Source organism: Cupressus sempervirens, chromosome 6 (assembly GCF_028749045.1).
Source record: "Cupressus sempervirens isolate cs-2001-9-10 chromosome 6, ASM2874904v1, whole genome shotgun sequence".
In the NCBI taxonomy this organism is placed as follows: domain Eukaryota; kingdom Viridiplantae; phylum Streptophyta; class Pinopsida; order Cupressales; family Cupressaceae; genus Cupressus; species Cupressus sempervirens.
Window position 1 is genome coordinate 27,717,871 of NC_143123.1, and position 19,156 is coordinate 27,737,026.

The following is a 19,156-nucleotide window of genomic DNA, read 5'->3' on the forward strand; positions in this document are numbered from 1 at the left end:
ACTAGATTGTAATAAGATCGGACTTGCTATTTGGTGGACGTAGCCCAGGGATTGGGTGAACCATGTTAAATCTTGGTGCCTTGTGTTCATTTCTGTGTGATCTATTATTTTCTATTATTGCTTATATTTGCATGTAGTTTTTATTTCTATCTATGGTTTTATCCTAACAAGTGGTATCAGAGTGAGGTTGTCTTTTATTTATCCTCTATAGGAAAGTCTCACAGTTGAGTGGGAGAAATGGAAGATGAGGGTAAGCTAAGGGTTGATAGGTTTAATGGGAAGAACTTCCAATTATGGAAGATGCAAATGGAAGACTATCTTTATCAGAAGGATTTATGGAAGCCGTTGGAAGGCAAAACCAAGAATCAAGGATCTATGTCAAATGATGAATGGGATCTTTTGGATAGAAGGGCACTTGGAAGCATTTGGTTATGTCTAGCACCATTAGTGGCATTTAATATTATAAAAGCGAAGACAATAGAAGAGTTGATGAAAACCCTAGCGACACTGTATGAAAAGCCCTCTGCTTCAAACAAGGTATTTCTCATGAAGCGTTTATTTAATATGAAAATGGCAGAAGGTGGATCTGTTGCAGATCATTTAAATGAGTTTAATACTATTACCAGTCAATTATCTTCTGTGGGTATTAATTTTGATGAAGAAATTAGGGCTCTCTTGATTTTGTGTTCTTTGCTTGAAAATTGGAATGGCTTGATAATGGCAGTGAGTAATTTTGTTCCTAGATCTAGTACCCTGAAATATGATGATGTGATCGATGTTATTTTGAGTGAGGAAACTCATAGGAAATCCTCAGGTGGATCTACATCAGGAAGTGCTTTGAATGCACAAAGTAGGAGAAAAACAAATAAGAGAGGAAGTAACTCAGGAAATCATGAGAAATTAAGAGGAAAGTCAAAGGGGAAGAGGTCTCAATCGAGAGGACCGAACGACTATTGGTATTGTGGGAAACTAGGTCATAAAAAGAAAGATTACTGGAATCAAAAGAAAAATGGAGATAAATAAAATGGAGACAAGGAGGCAAATGTGGTAAGTAGAAAATTTGAAGAGGATGCTTTGCTTTTTATCTTTAGAAAGTGTTGATGATTCATGGGTTTTAGATTCTGGTGTTTCATTTCATGCTACACCTCATAGAGATTATTTCATTGATTATATCCAAAGGGATTTTGGCTTGTTTATTTGGGGGATAATGAACCTTGTTAGATTGTTGGAAAGGGAAAAATTAAGATTAAGTTACAGAATGAGAATCATTGGCTACTACATGAGGTAAGACATGTTCCAAGGCTGAGTAGGAATTTAATTTCAGCAGGGCAACTCGGTGATGAGGGTTGTGTAGTTACTTTTAATGATAAAAATTGGAAGGTTTCAAAAGGTTCCCTTGTAGTAGTAAAAGGTGTGAAAGTAGGCACCTTATATCTTTTTATAGGTCATATTGTTCCTTCTCCTTTGATTGTTTCAGAGAAAAAAGAATGTTCAAGAACAATTACTGTAGTTGAGGAGGGAGAACAAATAGCTGATGTAGATTCTGATACAGCGATGTGGCACAACAGACTTGGGCACATGAGTGAGAAAGGTATGAAATTAATTCATTCAAAGAAAGTTTTACCAGGTCTGAAATGTGTTAATATGGATTCCTGTGAAATTTGTGTGTATGGAAAACAAAAGAGAGTGAATGTTGTAAAGACCGGGAAGGAAAACAAAAAGGAGAAATTAGAGCTTGTGCATATAGATGTATGGAGACCAGCTCAAGTATCTTCCCTTGGTGGCTCTCATTATTATGTTACATTTATTGATGACAAAACTAGAAAAGTATGGGTTTATTTCCTTAAACAAAAATTTGATGTATTTCAAACTTTTAAGAAATGGAAATGCTTGGTTGAAAATGAGACTGGTATGAAATTAAAATGTCTTAGATCTGATAATGGTGGTGAGTATTGTAGTCATGAATTTGAAGATTATTGCTCCACTAATGGTATTCGTAGATAGAAAACTATTCCAAGGACTCCATAGGAAAATGGAGTGGTTGAACACATGAACAAGACTATAATGGAGCATGCAAGGAGCATGAGGTAGCATGTTGGGTTGCCCTTACACATGGGTGGAGGTTATCAATACTGTAGTATATTTTATTAATAGAGGTCCCTCTACTCCTTTGGGTTGTGGTATTCCAAAGGAGGCATGGACTGGTAAGAAGGTGAGTTATTCTTTTCTCAAGACCTTCAGTTGTGAAGCTTTTGCTCATATAGACACTGAAAATAGAACCAAGCTAGAAGCTAAATCAAAGAAATGTGTCTTTGTTGGATATGGCATTAATGAATTTGGTTATAGGCTTTGGGATTTTGAAAATCATAAAATTGTAAGAAGTTGGGATGTCATATTCAATGAGAAAGTGCTGTACAAAGATCTGTTGCAACAACATGAGAAGAAGGAAGATGATTATGTAGTGCTGGATGATACTCCAAACGTTGATGTTCCAGCCATTCCTCATGATGTGCAACAACCGCAACTACAAATGCCACACACACTAGTAAATGTTAGATGGTCAACAAGGCAAATCAGACCTCCACAAAGATTTTCTCCCTCTTTGTATTCTATTTTACTTACTGATGCTGGTGAACCTAAAAGTTATGATAAGCTATGCAGGTGGATACTAAGATTCAATGGGAGTCTGCAATGAAAGATGAAATGGACTCTTTGCTAAAGCATAAGACATGGGATTTGTGCAAGTTGCTTGCAGGTAACAAGGCTTTACAGAATAAGTGGGTTTACAGGTTGAAAGAAGAGGAAGGAGGTAAGAAAATATTTAAGGCCAGGTTAGTTGTAAAAGGATTTGCACAGAAAAAGGGAATTGATTTTGATGAGATATTTTCTCCTGTTGTTAAAATGACTTCTATTCGTACTATTTTAAGTCTTTTCGCTATTGAAGATTTACATTTAGAGCAACTAGATGTTAAAAAAACCTTCCTTCATGGTGATTTGGATGAAGAAATATATATGGCTCAGCCACGGGGATTTGAGGTCAAAGGTAAGGACAACTTAGTGTGCAAATTGAAGAAAAGTTTATATGGCTTGAAGCAAGCACCTCGGCAATGGTATCTAAAATTTGACAAGTTTATGCATGAGCATGGCTTTAATAGGTGTCATTCAGATTATTGTGTTTATTTTAAGAGGTTGGATGATGATAGCTACATTATTTTATGTTTATATGTTGATGATATGCTTGTAGCTGGGTCTAACATGGATCATAGTAAGGGGTTGAAATGCCAGTTAGCACATGCATTTTCTATGAAGGATTTGGGGGTAGCAAAACAAATCCTTGGTATGAATATTTGCAGAGATAGGATGAACATAACATTGACACTATCTCAAGCTAATTGTGTTGAGAAGGTGTTGCAACGTTTCTCTATGGAGAATGTTAAAGCTGTTAGCACACCTTTACCTGGTCATTTGAAATTGACTAAGGAGATGTGTCCTAATACATAGGAAGAGGAGGATAAGATGTCCAAGGTACCCTATGCTTCAACTGTAGGAAGCTTGATGTATGCTATGGTATGCACTAAGCCAGATATTGCCCATGCAGTGGGAGTCGTTAGCAGGTATATGAGTCATCCAGGATTTGAGCATTGGAATGTTGTCAAGTGGATTCTTAGATATTTGAGAGGAACATCCAATAAGTGTTTACACTTTGGGGGCTCTACTACTGATTTACAGGGCTATGTTGACTTAGATTTGGCAGGGGATATTGATACCAGGCATAGTACTACAGGTTATGTCTTTACTGTTGGTGGGGCAGTTGTGAGCTGGGTTTCTAGGTTACAAAAGATTAATGCTTTATCCACTACATGAGGCAACCAAGGAGATGATATGGCTTTAGTTCTTCTTGGAAGAATTGGGACATCCTTAGAAGGATAATTATTTGTTCACAGATAGTCAAAGTGTCATTCATCTTGCCAAGAATTCAACTCTGCATTCTAAGACCAAACACATATAGTTGTGGTATCATTACATTTGGTTAGTTTTGGAGGATGGACAGTTAAAGCTGGAGAAGATACATACAAATGACAATCTAGCAGATATGTTGACAAAGGTTGTAACAAGGGAGAAGTTTAACTCCTCTTCATCTTCAGTTTGTCTTCTAAACTAAACATGACTAAAAGAACAGTAGAATCTAGGGTGGTTTGATCTAGTGGGAGCCCCATGTGGTAGTGGTATTGCTATAGGATCAGTCTCCAAGTGGGAGATTGTTGTTTAGTGTGTAGCCTGATCAGTCCCCAAGTGGGAGATTATTAGATTGTGGTGACTGATCAGGAAAGTACTATACATACTCCATAATTTTGTGCAGTTCAGGGCATTGCCCCGAAAAAAATAAAAATTTGGTACTATTCATAGATTTTCCATTCGTAGATTCGCCACTAAAATTATGGCTAATTTATGGCCGACATGTTATAACCCTAAAGCAGTTTAATACTTGTATAAAAGGGCTTAGGGTTAGGGATTTTTTTACAGTGTGATGTGAAATTGGTTCTTGCGGTGGTGTTGAGCTGTAAGGGATTACAAATTGTAATCAAGTTGTAATCACTGAATTGTAATAAGATTGGACTCGTTGTTTGGTAGATGTAGCCTAGGGATTGGGTGAACCACATTAAATCTTGGTGCCTTGTGTTCATTTCTGTGTGATCTATTATTTTTTGTTATTGGTTATATTTGTATGTAGTTTTTATTTATGTCTGTGGTTTTATCCTAACAAGCTGAGCTTATATATCCTAGTAAAACCTTATAGGGTTATTGATGTGTTTGACATGCTTGAGTGTTGTTAGCTAAAGAGATCACTTATATGTCCTTTGAGACAATTGTTAGCAAGTCCATTCGTAACAATCTAAAGTCTAGTTTGCTCTACTTTTATCCAGTGGTAAATCATTCACCCCAAATGAAAGGCATACTTAGCATAGTCGTTGCCTCATCAGAGATTCGTCCAAAACCTCCACAACATTAACATCCTAATCACATCCTTTCCTACATCATTCTAGTCTTCCATCAAGTCTTCCTTATCATGAGATAGCTAAGTCTTCTTAATCATCCCCACCCCACTTTCACATCCTTTGGAGTCAATCTTTCCTTCTATCATGAGCTTAATCCAAATCCAAATTTAAGCTTCCCTACTTATCCTAATTTGCATTTTCATATTCCTCTATATTCATCCTTCATCCACAAAACATAATGTCACAATCCTATTATGATGAGTTTGGTAATCCCACCTTTTCTCCGACTCCATCCTATTCCAATGATGGTGATGATCTTGTCGACTACAACAAGTTTATTGAAAGCCTTAGAGGTATTGATCCCAACATTCTCCAAAATTCAAACATTCCTCCCAACTACTCCATCATTCCTCTGTGCATACCCACTAGTACTCCTTACCATGCCTTTGACAAGGCAAATCCATTATTGTCCTCATCCCCACCTCCTTTCTATATTGTGCCCACATATTCCTCTTATATAGCAGTCATATATCCATCTTCCTCCACCTTCCTTTCTCAGTCTCCACCATTCTAGAATAATTCTAGTAGCTATATCCCTAGTCCAAACCCACCATCCCAATCTCCTCCAAACCACTTTCCAAATCCTCTAACCAATCCTATTTATACAATACCTCACCCTAATCACCTTACTCTTCCCATTCCAACATGCCCATCTCCAAGGAGTTTTACAAGGAAACCTAAAGAAAATCCATCTCCCACACCCACCATTCCTCTTACATCATCCTATCGATACCATCCCTATTTCATCCACCCCGCTTATCAATCCCCTTCCATCTCCTACCTCCCATCCATTGAATCCCTCCACATCTCATCCTCGTAGCATTACCCAAATCCTATGTAATAAACCTAATGAGTCCCTCCCCCATCAGCTCATCCCTGTTAAAGAACCTCCTACCCATCCATATTTCTCCTATCATACCATCCACTCTCATCCATTCCTATCAAGATCTTGTCCAAAAGCATGTTGAAATATCCCACAACACAAAAGAAGATCCCACCATCCCACTTATACCCCTAGATGATCCACTTTTACTATCCCCTCCATCTCCAAATTTGGCCATCATACCTACTCCATCTCAAGATCCATTGCCATCAACCTATCCAGATCAAGATCCTATCCTTCCATCCCCTCTGCTTCATGATCATACATACCCTATAACACATAATGATAGATCCAATGAAGAAGAACTAACTATCATATTCAAAGCTTCGACTTCTTTAGCTAGTAATGGACTCACATTTGTGTTCCAGCTAATGAACATCATATTGAAGGAAAAGAAAAATGTGTATCTCTAGATGTTGGTATCCCTTCTATCCCCGTATGGTCCCAAGTCCTTCCATATTCACCCCAAAGTTCCCATCCATCTTGTTCTCCATCCATTTTGGGCCCTTATCCTACTGCTTCTTTTCAACCCTCCATTTTGGGTTCATATATCCCTTATCTAAATCCCCCCACCCTTTCCATCCATTTTTGGTCCTTATATACCTAATATGAATCGTTGATCTCCTCCATCTATTTTGGCAACCACTCCTTCCTCATTTCCATATATTTTAGGCCCATATCCTTCATTCCCTCCATCCACTTTGGGAAATTATATGCATCCATATCCTATATTTAATCCATCATTCCATCCCCTCAAATCCACAAGCTAGATCATTAAAGCCACTCATCCTTGAATCGCTTCCAACCTTTAACCTCTATCACCCCATCCATAAACCCTTCATATCCTCCATTCTCTTCATCCCATACCATGGCTAATAGAAGCATATTGGATGCCAAAATAAAAAAGCATAAATCTAAAATTCCACAAAAATCCACGTATCGACATGTCCCTTCTAAAATACATGTTCCTAAAGAGAAGAATTTGATCCAAATCAAAGCAAAAGTCAAGAGGCCACAAAGACCCAAGCTAAAAAAGTCAAAAATCACGTGGATACCCAGGATGCTCATAAAAGAATTGCATCTCAAAGAAAACTCTCAATTGTTATCCATTCCCACTACTCAAAAAGCCTTATCCATTTATACTTTATCCAAATCTCCATATATGCATCCTTCATCTCCCCAATCCACTTTTGGTCCGTATGCTTCTTATCCTAGATTTCCAATCCTCCATCTTCCAACTTTATTGTCATTCCTTATATTTATGTTCCTCCATTTTCTCCTTAATCTTGCTCAGCACCATCTTTCTCACTATTTCATCACCTTTTAAGGTGTGTGCCAATGATGATCTTTCCATTTTTCTCATCCATTTACCCACAAGTCTTATGTCTTCCCATCCATTACTTTCCAACTCCCACCCCTCATTCCACTTATATGATCCAATATTTCTTCACTTCCTCCCTTCCTACCAACATCTATGAGTAAAAATGCATTAAAAAAAACAAACAAACAAACAAAACCATCCACTGATGAAAACATGGCAATTCAAGCACCTTGGACAATTACCATGATGAAAACTTGGAAAACAAGCATCATGTGTAATTCCTTTCTCCAAATGCTCTATATTCCTGGAGGTAAGTTCCATCACCCACCGTACCCATCTCATCCCACCATACCAATCACATCTTATCCATTGCACTTGCCAATATCCTTCAAATCTTGATAATAATATAGTCCACTAGCAGATACATGCTTTTGGTCACCCTTTTTGACATCCATTTCCCCATCAAAGTTTGTATCCACCTATTCTTTATCCACCCATTCTTTGATCCACATAATCCCTCCATCACCCTCATCCACCCAACATAATTATCCCCTATCTTCCCTGCTCATTCACCCTTCCTATCCTAGCTTCCCTCTACCTTGTTATCTTCTTATCATCCAACACTCTATCCTATCCCACCCCTTGTAAAACCTCCTCTTGGATTCCATCTATCTCCCTCATCCTCTTGTTGCCCAATCTCCCATCCTATCACATCCATCATAACACCTCCTCTTGAATACCATATGATAAATGAGGGCACTCTATTCCTTGGAGATCATGTTGTGTCCATCTTTCCATCCCCCCATTCTAGCCCTCTTTTCATCTTGTCATCCCCAAAACTAGTTGTCCCCTTTTTCTTCTATCCTTGCACTTCTCACCGTCTCTCCATCTTTCCATTTCCTAGTACATCCCTTGTCAATGGTATCTAGCACTAGGCTATCCCCATATATCCCAATGTCATCCATTTCATATCCTCATGCTCCTAGAAGTCTACCATCCACTGCACCATCCCATTGCACATCTTTCAACTCATCCAATCACCTTCTTAATCTTTTGCCCAACCTTGTTACCAACCTTGGTCACACCACAATCATCATCATTGGGATGCATCCTTCTCACTCCTTATCTTTCGGTATATCATTCCCTTATCCACATCACCCTATCAACCATTGATCCATTATCTTCTCATCCCAAGCTTTTCACTTCACTATCCTTTTATCCTGAGCTTTAACTTGCTATCTTCTAATCCTGAGCTTTTTTATCTGTTATCTTCTCATCGCAATCTTTTCATCTTCTCTATCTCCTCATCTCAAGCTTTTCATTCGCTATCTTGAGCTTTCTATAATGCTATCTCCCCATCCTAATCTTTTTTCTCTGCTATCTTCTCATCCCAATCTTTTCATCTTCTCTATCTCCTCATCTCAAGCTTTTTCATCCACTATCTTGAGCTTCCTATCCACTATCTCCTCCTCCTAAGCTTTTCATCTGCTATCTTAAGCTTTTCATCCACTATATTCTCATCCCCAGCTTTTCATCCCCTTTATCTCCTTATCCCACATTTATCCTCTATCTTCCCATCCCAAGCTTTTCATCTTCTTTATCTCCTTATCCCATGCTCTTTACCTCTATCTTCTCATCCCAAATCTTTCATCCACTATCTTCTCATCTTTATCTTTCTCTTTGTTATCCTATCATGCTGAGCTTTTTTATGGTAATCCCTTGTAAATACTTTGGTCTGTCGATTGTATATTCCTTGTGCATTAGTCCCTAGCTTGGTACCATTGTATATCTCTCATCTCTTTGTGTTAGTTCATGCTTGATCACAAATTGTAATTCTCTTGGTTAGGTGCTTTAGTGAATCCTCATGCGAGATCCCTTGTCATCAAAATGTTGTCCTAAACATTTTTTATTGCCCGTCTCATCCTAGTCCTAATTATTACCAATAGATCCTTGCAGGATGCATCCTTCCTCTCTTTTGATATTGATCCATTAGTATCTAGTCCTGTTGATCTCTTTGGCAAAAGGTTAACCTTTTTTATGGATTTACATTTTCTTTTTATTTATTTTCTTTTTGGGATTTCAAGTTTGGTTCTTAATGCATCTCTTCCAAGTGATTTTGGTTGTGCCCTCCTCAAGGTCACCACGATCTTTTATATCATGGTGTGCTACAAATGGGGCAATTCGTGAGCAAGGTTTTGATCAAATCACTTTCATTTTCTTTTTTTTGCTTGTGAGTCACTTGGATATGACCCTTGCATATTACAAATATGTGATCACTTGTGGCTACATGGTGTACTTGGGAAATATCATTTGCTTGTGGGTTACCTCATATCGTGTCCACTCTAATTCTTCTGAGATTCATGTGTGATGCTAGGGCAATCCTCGCGTGTTTGTTTTAAGTTAGTCCTATGTAATATTGGTGAAAAGACCTTGATGTTCATAGTAACCTTGGCATATACCTAATATTCCTATATCAAATAAAGTTCTCAACTAAATGGTGGTGCTCCCCTTTGGAACACCCCCACACTCAAGCTTCAATGGATTACTTCACACTCCCATCCTATCTAAACATTCCATCCTATCTCAAACATCCCATCCTATTCAAGCATCTCAAACATCCCATCCTATCTAAGCATCCCAAACATCTCATCCTCTCCAAGCATCCCATCCTATCAAAACATCACATCCTATCCAAGCATCCCATCCAATAAATCTTGCCATCATGATCTAGCCAATCTATCAATCCCATATTATCCAATCCTGCATCAATCATAATCATAACTCCTGCATCAAATCATAATCATAGCTCTTGCATCAGTCATAATCTTAGTCATCACCAATCCTAGAATCATAATCTCCCCAACCTTCCCATCCTCCAAATCACTTCCCTAGGCTCAATTTCAAACAGCCAATCATCCTCCCCCTTCCCCTATAACCAATGCTCTTAACCCATGGTTATCCTTGTACACAAGGTTATCCTTTGTATCATTCTCCCCTGGTGAGAGTATGAGCTTCCTTAAACCCCCTCTCTTAGCCACTTTCAATCCTCCTGTTCACCTCATATTCTCATACTTTTCAAGAAGTTTTCAAGCCTCGCCTCCTCTCCCCACCACCTTCTTAAGGGGACATCATGAATTCCATTCTCTCCTCTTCTATTCAAAATTAGGGCAACCATGTTGCTTCAAAAAGTCTTCTTTGTGTAGTGTATATTTGAACTTCTTTGAAATAGTCTTGTTTCAACACTATGTCAAAGAGGGGGGAAATGTAGACACCTAAATCTGATTACACAAATAGGCAATTGTATATAGTCATTTCCTAGGGCATTATTGATTAAATATTTATTATGTAATTAATTAATCATCATCTAATAGTTAATTAATTAATTTAATTAACTATAGTCCAATTGATAAAATCAAATGATAACCCAAAATTAATTTATCAATTAATTCTCCATTCCTCTATTAAATTAAATAAAACCTCAAACCTATTTAATTTAATCCCACATCCCCAGTTTTATTAAATAAATCATTTAATAAATTATCCAAACCCCTAAAACATCCCTAAATCCTATCCTAACCCCTAATCGAACCCATTCACCCATACTAACCTCACTTAGCCACCTAACTAACCCATCCCATCAAAGCTAAGCCACTTGCCCTCTAACCCCCTTTCTAAACTAAGTCTAATCCCCCTCCTAAACATGTGCACAACTTTAAGCAAGGGTTAAGACTTGCTAACAAAAGCCAAAGTCAAAAAGTCTCCCTTATCCTCTTCCATCCCTATCCAAGAGCATTTATGGCTCTTACATAACATTAATACATCTTACATCCCTCTTACACACTCATCTTCCCTCACTACTCCCTTTGACGAACCATTATCCCATCCCCTCACACTTATCCTCCTTGTGGCAAGTGTCACCCCCCTATTGGCTCTAAACAAGCACAATCCATGTGCTTCCCTTTCAAAGCATCTTAGCCCTCCCTCGCCATTCTTCCATCCTTACATCTTGACCATCCATCTCTCTACCCCTTGGCCTATAAATAAAGCCCTTCCCTCTCACAATCCATAATCCACTTTTATGCAAACTTATAATATAATTTTGAGAGCTTAAAAACTACCAAAATACCATCATAATGTTGAAATCCATCCATATCTCCATTGTTGAAACCCTCACCCATATACACACTTGGTAAAAACCCCCACCTATTGGAAACTTGAGAATACCATGAGCATACATCCCTTATCCATCAAGGATATAGCTTCGTCATCATAGGTTATGCCCAAGGAGCATACCATTTTTGGTTTGCCTTCCTTTTGATGATAACCTCGTCCTAGCATAAGTGTTAACTATTTAGTTTTGTATATGCTTTCATTACTAGTTAGTATTTCCTTATTACACTACTAGATTAGTTGATATAGTAATTAGAGTGGATCTCAAGGAGCATCTAAGGATAACTTGTCCATTCTCTTTGCCTCAATATTTTTGTGGGAATAAAACAACCTTTATGGGGTTGATAGGCTTGATTTTTTTGAGGCTAAAATTAAAAATATATTAAAGTTTTCAAATATAGACAAGGGTTGGAACCCACTATAGACTAGAAAAATGACTGCCATCATAGAGGTGAGTCAAGGATGACCCAATTTCACAAAGAAATGGTCTAATTTAGGGATAATGGTAAAAGAAACATATGAGTTTCTAGATTCAAATTTAACTCGAAAGGTTTTAGATCAAATGGTGGTATAAGTGAAGTCATTATGCACCTTAATAAAGACTTCAAATTTATCACAATATATATTGATGATATCCACATGTGTAAACAAATTTATTCTTTAACCACATTACAATTACATAGTGAATCAGTAAGCACCTTGTGTCTAAGTTTTTCATTAATTATACCATAATTTTTTTCTCGATAATGATTTTTTGATTTTATTTTTAAAGTAAGTAAATTTGAACACATTAAAAACACATCAAAGTAGGCTTTCACGAGGATTTGATGCTAGATTTACATTGTAAACCCCTTTGGCCCCACCAAAAAAGCATAGTTATATTCTAGTACTACATTTAGTACTTATTCACAACAAACAAAAAAAAAAAGTAAAATCACCAAACATTTCCCTAATTTCCCATGCTAGAGAAAAAAATGTAGGCAAAAATATTCACAAAGATCATTGATTGTCTTCATTCACCCTTAGACATACTCAGTTCTATATGAATTTGAGCGAACCAAAAACTCTACTAGGTGTCTTTCCAAAATCAACCATGAAGACCCAAATTTCCTTGCATCTCCCATCATGGCAAGTAAATCCTATAATGACCCAAAACTCATTGTGCTCCCATAAAAAAATTCAAGTGACCTGAGCATCATTATGGTGGGGAGACAAGGAAAAATGTTTTCCACTTAAGTGATTTGTCTTTGTTGATACCCCCCACACACACATGTGCATGCACATGCACACACACACGAGAGTGTCCAAAGAGACATGTACAAAACTAATAAAAACCAAGAAATAATAATGAAAAAACAAACCCACTTAGGGCTAGCCAAGGGGTTTTATCATCACCTTAAGGCCAACAAAATGGAGCCCCCAATTCTCTCATCCAACAAAGAATTTAGTTTGTATTCTGGTCATGACTTGTCTCTATGGATGACTAGTGAATCCTCAACTTGGGCCTTTGAACATGTTTCCATGGTAGCTTTATCCTTCGATGTCCAATCCGCCCATGCCTTCATGGCATTAATGTCCAGGTCCAAGATGTGATCCAAAGCTAGTAGCTTAAGAGCATACCACCTCTGTTTGTCTTGTTTGAATCTTATGTGCCTTTTACTTTCTATGAATTACCAAACAAAGGGTGTAATTTTGTGCCTAGGATTTTCTCAATCTCTATCTCTTTATCCCCTAAAAAAAAAAAACCATCCCGAAATTGAAATTGCAAGGATTTATTAAATGTCAAGAAGGGCACAAGTAGGAATAATTTTTTGCATAATAAATAATTCTCTCACCATGATCATCAAATAGACGTCCATATTTATCATATGTTTATTCTCCACCATAAAAAAAAATTTCCCCTAGTAAGAGCTCAATCACGTCTATGAGTATCCTGTGTTTAAACTCAAACATATGGTACATCCTTTCCTTAGCCACTCCATGAAAAGGGTGATGTTTCCTATCACAAGTACGAGTGAAAGATGAATCCATGTTGAACACTCTTTGATCCACTCAAAACAACCTTTGACTAAGAGAAATTTTTGCTTTGAAGGATTAAAATTGTGTTGTAAGGTAGCAAAACCGATGCAAATAGAGAGTTATCCCATCAAACCATTAATTATTGCATGTGACATGAACCACAACAAGAATAGAAATATGCACATGTAATAGAATTTAGAATGTCATGCTTGCCAAAGTTAAATCTGAGGATTTGGATCATCAACCACATGTGGGTTTATATCATTGAAATTCTCAATAACAACTTCATTCAATATCAATTTTAGTGCCCAAATTAGACATATGATACGCTTTAGTGTTATCCATTCTTTCAATGTATAAAATTTTAAAATTAATCTAATAAAGTCAACTCTTGAGTTATGTTGGTGATGCAGTTATGAAGATGCCACGCTTCCATAGAGACCTTCATAATAGTATTGATGATGATAAAGGAGTCCCCTTCAACATGTAGTTTAGACAACCCCCAAATTTTAGAAACTCTTATTGCTAACAGGGAAGCCTCTACTTCTGCAAAATTATTGGTGCCATCATGTATTTTTTTCCACCTAGTGCAATAAGGTCCCCATTTTTATCTCTGGGAATAAAACCTATACCTGAGGGACTTGGAATTCCTATAGAAGCACCATAAAAATTACATCTTCACCATAAAACTTGTGGTTTTTACCAAGTAATAGGCATCCCAGGTAAAGAATGGGATTAACCTCAATAGACCCATTCATGTGTATTATAACATGATTTTTAGTTGCCTATCATGTGCATGAATTGAGATATCACTCTAGTTAAGTGTGATACTAGGTTCAACCTTAGGTTTAGGTTTCTCTTGTTTAGGACAAGATTTTATCACATTGAAATTTGATAATTATGAAGTGTTGTGATCAAGATTTTGAATGATATAAATTCCATCAAAAAAATAGTAACTCTAATGTAATGTGTAAAATTACCAATAAAAACTCTTTCAATATCAATATTAGGTAGAGAATAAGAATTTCATAGATATTTTTTAATATTTACCAATAAAATCAGTCACTTTCTCTTTCAAACTTTATATATAATAAAACAAAGTAGTTAATGTAACTTATGACCCAATATTGATTTGGATTATCAACCACATGTGGGATTATATCATTGAAATTCTCAATAACAACTTCATTCAATATCAATTTTAGTGCCCAAATTAGACATATGATACGCTTTAGTGTTATCCATTCTTTCAATGTATAAAATTTTAAAATTAATCTAATAAAGTCAACTCTTGAGTTATGTTGGTGATGTAGTTCTGAAGGTGCCATGCTTCCATAGAGACCTTCATAATAGTATTTATGATGATAAAGGAGTCCCCTTCCAAATGTAGTTTAGACAACCCCTAAATTTTAGAAGCTCTTATTGCTAACCGGGAAGCCTCTACTTCTGCAAAATTATTGGTGCCATCATGTAATTTTTTTTCCACCTAGTGCAATAAGGTCCCCATTTTTATCTTTGGTAATAAAACCTATAGTTGAGGGACTTGGAATTCCTATAGAAGCACCATAAAAATTACATCTTCACCATCCAACTTGTGTTTTTTACCAAGTAATAGGCATCCCAGGTACAAGAATGGGATTAACCTCAATAGACCCATTCATGTGTATTATAACATGATTTATAGTTGCTTATCATGTGCATGAATTGATATATCACTCTAGGTAAGTGTGATACTAGGTGCAACCTTAGGTTTAGGTTTCTCTTGTTTAGGACAAGGTTTTTTCACATTGAAATTTGATAATTATGAAGTGTTGTGATCAAGATTTTGAATGATATAAATTCCATCAAAAAAATAGTAACTCTAATGTAATGTGTAAAATTACCAATAAAAACTCTTTCAATATCAATATTAGGTACATAATAAGAATTTCATAGATATTTTTTAATATTTACCAATAAAATCAGTCACTTTCTCTTTCAAACTTTATATATAATAAAACAAAATAGTTAATGTAACTTATGACCCAATATTGTTTTGAAAATGTAGCAAGAATTGAATGATCAACTTTTGAAAAAAATATTAATTAAGAAATTAGGTATAAAAAATCCAAAATAGTTTATTTCAAGTATCTAGGGGTTTTTTTACAAGTGAGAATCCTTGAGAATATAATTATTGCATAGAGCATTAACTATTTCCACATTAATATTAGGGTCACATTTCCCATTATATTTCTCAAAGAACATCACCTTTAAGTTTTTTTGCATGATAGCCATGTTAGGGTCACAATTCCCATTATATTTCTCCAATAATAATACATTTAGATGCTATGACATGACAATCTTTAGGATGGTATGGTGCTTGTGTAATATGATTGAAGATCTAGTTGGGATTGGTTTTGACTTATGTTGGTATCAATAGGAGAGTTGACTTTTAAAAATTAGATTATGATGGTAGATAAGAAGATCCATTATGGTAGGAATGTCAAAAATTATAATATGTTAGGGGTGGATATGGTTCATAGATGTTTTAAGAAACAAATGAGATAGGGAAGGAAGGTGGCATATAGGTATATTAATTGATATGATTAGGTCCATTACTAGAAGGAACAATATTATCATTTTTTGGAACAATAGACACAATTTTGTGTGTGTGTGTGTGTGTGTGTGTGTGTGTGTGTGTGTGTGTGTGTGTGTGTGTGTGTGTGTGTGTGTGTGTGTGAGTGAGTGAGAGAGAGAGAGAGAGAGAGAGAGAGAGAGAGAGAGAGAGAGAGAGAGAGAGAGAGATCATTGATATGATTAGGTCCATTACTAGAAGGAATGATATTGTCATTTTTTGGAACAATAGAAACAATTGTATGTGTGTGTGTGTGTGTGAGAGAGAGAGAGGGGGGGGGGGGTGGTATTATTATGAGCATAAGTATTTTGGTCTCAATGTTTTTTAGAAGAAATGTATCCATGCCCCTCTATACCATATGAATCACCTTGTATTAATACCCTTAAAAGCTCTCTGTCAAGGGAATTATACATCTAGTGCCAAGTGTTTTGTATTCACAAATTAATGAACGCCCTCCAATCCCCTATTAAGATTCTTAAAATATTTATTAGAAACTTGAATTGAAGAGTCATCGTCATAAGTTAAAAAAATAACAAACAAGAATAAGATTCATAAATATACACTTGCTTGTATAAAGTAATATTGGATACTAGAAGGATAAAAGAGATTTTTTTTAATGTTTTAATGCTTTGGTTTATCCAAAAAAAATATTACAAATGCATGCAAAATAAAAATGACTCAATTATGAATTTGGAGACCTTTAATAAAATTAGAATGATATAGAGAAGATTAACATGGCTCTTGTGCAAGGATGATGCACATAAATTGATAAATGGTCCAATTTTCTCCCCTTCAATGGATTTGATCAAAATTAACCTTTTTGCGACAACTAAAAGGGTAGTACTGAGCCTTCAAGATGTGGGGGATGTTGATAAATCATAATGGTAAATTTTTCAGCTATGAAGCTCCCCTTGGATATCCAAACAAACCACTCTACTAAATGAAATACAACCTATAATGGATTAAAACTAATCAATCTCATTTTGTTAAGGTATGTATTAGAGGTGATTCTTTGAATGTCATGAAATGCCTCATAGAATAAAAGAAGATAAGTTGGATTCTTAAAATGGATTTATTAGCGATTCCAAATCTATAATTTAAACCTTTGAATAATGCCATGTACTCATATCTATAGAGAGGGCCCTAAAGGTTTCTAACTCTTTGAAGAAGAGGTGGGATTCTCATGACCCCTTCTACTTAAGGATAAATTTATCTTAAATTGCTAGTGTTTGTAGTATTATATTTGATACTCTATTCATTATAGATTAAACATTGTAGTTTAGAGATATGATTCACATAAATATTGGGCATTATTTTGGGTTTCTTTATTCTATATTCATAGTGGATCATCCCTTGTTTTAATTTATTTTTTCTATGTGCTAAAGTCTCTTTCATCATGGGTGGTGATAGAAGATATATTTATCCAATTTTTCACAAAGGGGCAAAGAGAAATGCTCAATTTTAGAATATTTTATAGAATGGTAGAGTCACCCTAGATCTTGAGAAGCTTCATGCTTGCAACCCACAAGTTACAAAACCTTTTACCAAGGGTTAAAATAATTGCATTGTGTTTGTTTATGAGGTGGGTTGGAAACTTTGGAGGACTAATTAGCCAAATTGTAAAGTTTTTCATCAAGGTAAATATAGTTTTACAAGATAGGCCTTAGAAGTATCTATGAGCAAATTTTTGAAGAATAATGAAATATACAGGCCAGTTAAAATTAATTTTAGTGGGTATAAAATGGGCTTTATCAAACTTATTTGGAGTACTTTACAATAAATTAAAGGTTTCTTCTTTTTTGGATATACTTTTAATTTTCCTCAATCACTTCCTTTATAAGCTTGATATATCATTTACCCACTATGAATTTTCTCTCTTGAGATTATAACTAGAGATCATAACAAGACTTATGAGATGCCTATCTTTGCATAAGGATTTGATTAAATTAATTACGAAGTGTAGGAAGTCTCTATCTATTCTATATGCTACTAAAAAAATACTAAAGCCAACTAGACTTATCATTCATACCATGTGAACTACTCAGATACAAGTATTGATATAAATTACAAATCAATAGGCTAGGAAGAGTATATCTTGTTGAGGAGGGAAATAGTAATTATATGGAAGTTTAAATTAGGAACCCCCTAAGAATTAGGACAAAATTTATATTTATTGATTGGGGGGTCTCTTAATTGGTTGTGATGTGTTGGATTCTAGTATGCATTTATCCATGGAAAAATAAGAAATGATTGAACCTAGTAAGGAGAAAGATAGGGATGAATAGGAAAAGAAGATGAAACTTGAATGCAAGGATAAAATAGCAGAGAAGGAGTAGGATGAGAGAAAAGGTAACGGAATCCTTAACGATAAAATGTAATCAATTGAGAACATGAAGAAGAATACAAAGTAGAGATGGGTGATTTTGACTTGGACTAGAGCACTAACCTATCTCAAGAGAACTTGAAGCTCCTCCCCAACATGAGTTGTTTGAGGATTTTAATTTTCATACTTAAATAGTAAGGGTATTTATAATTTTTTTGGTTTTGTTAAGGAAGATATAGTGGTAAATTTTAACTTAAATTAGAAGTGGTTCTTCCTTGAAATCAACTAGATTAATTTATAGCTAATGTTTGTCTAGAATAATATAGAGGTGATGAAAGGTGAAGATGTTCTATCTAGAAACAAGGATGAGGATAACAAGATCCTTTCCATCTTAAATAATGTGGATAGAAATTTTATCCTAACGAGGAATGAATTTGAAGGCCATGTCAAAAAGAGGATACTATTTAGAAGGTTTGTTAGATGGAGAAAAATCTGGTCAAGTGAGCCACATAACTATAGACAATAGTGCTCAAGAGATCTTCATTCTCAATGAGATGGTCAAGAAAAATAGAGTTTATAATATTATGGAGACTTCCAAGGGTGTTGATGATTCCAATTTGTTTGAGGTTAAAGATAAACTTGTAATCCATTTTATGAAGGAGGGTTGAGTACTCAAAAGAAGACATCAAAAAATCATAAAAAAGAGATTGAAGACGCAGTCAACTTGCATGATTATCTTATTTAGTAGGACATTTAAGTTGTGAAGACC

At 35.7% G+C, this 19,156-nt stretch overlaps 1 non-coding gene across 1 annotated transcript; it reads left to right on the forward strand.

Annotated features, from left to right (window-relative positions):
• The first annotated feature begins 16,745 nt into the window (after nt 1-16,745).
• Nucleotides 16,746-16,851, forward strand: LOC149550922 (U6 spliceosomal RNA). The gene has a single exon (XR_016353519.1). It is a non-coding gene; the product is annotated as a U6 spliceosomal RNA (small nuclear RNA).
• Nucleotides 16,852-19,156: the final 2,305 nt, after the last annotated feature.